A 1,362-nucleotide genomic window follows, 5' to 3' on the forward strand; every position below is an offset into this window, starting at 1 on the left:
GGGCAGGTGCTGCCTGCCAACAGCGAAACGGGCTGTTGCACAGCACTGATTAGTTGCGAATGCAGACTGACCTCTTAAACAAGGGGAGCTATCGATAGAGAGCTGTATCCAGAAGTGCCCCTCCGTGGCAAACAGAAGTCTCGAAGTAAGCTCAGATATTCTGTTCCAGTGGTTCACAACAGGGCTGACCCCTGGAGAAAAACATTCAGCAACTGACTGGGACGCGAAGACGGAAGTATAGTTGCGAATATACGCAAGGATGGCGGAGTAAATCTGCACCACTGAGAGAAAAGCAGCAACTTCGAGCGTCCTATCATAGATGCAACAAGCCCGCCTGTGTAACGACCCAGATGCAGAACCTATGGATATTTGGGGCCCGAATGCCGGTGCCGCCCAGAAAAGGTAAGAAGCTGTAACTGAGAACAGCCGGCAAATTCGGCACCCATAAAGCGGAGCGAACGTAACCAGCGGCGCATCTGCTTGTCCACTGAGCAACGTCAAGTAGTTCGAGATTTCACACGCATGAAAAGAGTAAAGGAACTGGTGACTGGTGAAGCGAGACTTGGAGCAGCACTGCTAGGGAAACAGACACTCAGGGAAAAGCCCAGGCTGTCCCGCAACGGCTGAGGCGGTGTTGGGGCAGCAGGTGGTGGCGAGAGCACCTGCAGACCCGCCTTGAGTCAATTCTGCGCCTATCCAAGTTCGCATTCGTGATCAGGAGTTGGTAGAGCTACTTGACACAGCGTGCGAAGCGTATCTGATATCCGAAACCACGGCCAGGAGGTACAACATATTTCACTATTCATTGGCCCGGTATCTGGCACTATGCTTTGACCATGGCTGCCAGGATATGAAAATCGGTGAGACTTTGGGGGCCAAATCCTGGGGTCAACCTCGAATAATACGAGAAATTTACGTTAGGCCAATACCACGTGACCTCCGCCTTGGCCTTGTACCGTCGTGAGCTGCCGTGGCTTCCGGGCAACTGCTGAGAACAGATCATGCTCACTGCTGTCCAAGCCTCCTGAGCATCAGAACAGGATGCTGGAACTTCGGCGGGCTGGGTTACGGGAGTTGCTGATGCACCTGCTGCCGAAAAAAGCTGCAGATGCAGGCATTGCCTAGCCCTCTATCGACGCACGCCTTGACAGATGAACGATTCTAAACGGCCGCTTGCTCTTGTGTAGCCAACATGCACATAAGTCGGGATGAATTTACGTACCTACGACAGATCGCCCTACAGCAACTGTGTGAATGATCGTATGCAAAGTGCCCCCATGAATACCTGTCTTCATCTTACACCACCAGGCATCCCAATCACAGCGGCAAGGGCTCCTGGAGCAGCTGGGTCATTCTTCACAG

Source organism: Eimeria mitis, genomic scaffold, assembly GCF_000499745.2.
Source record: "Eimeria mitis Houghton genomic scaffold, Emh_scaff1590, whole genome shotgun sequence".
In the NCBI taxonomy this organism is placed as follows: Eukaryota; Apicomplexa; class Conoidasida; order Eucoccidiorida; family Eimeriidae; genus Eimeria; species Eimeria mitis.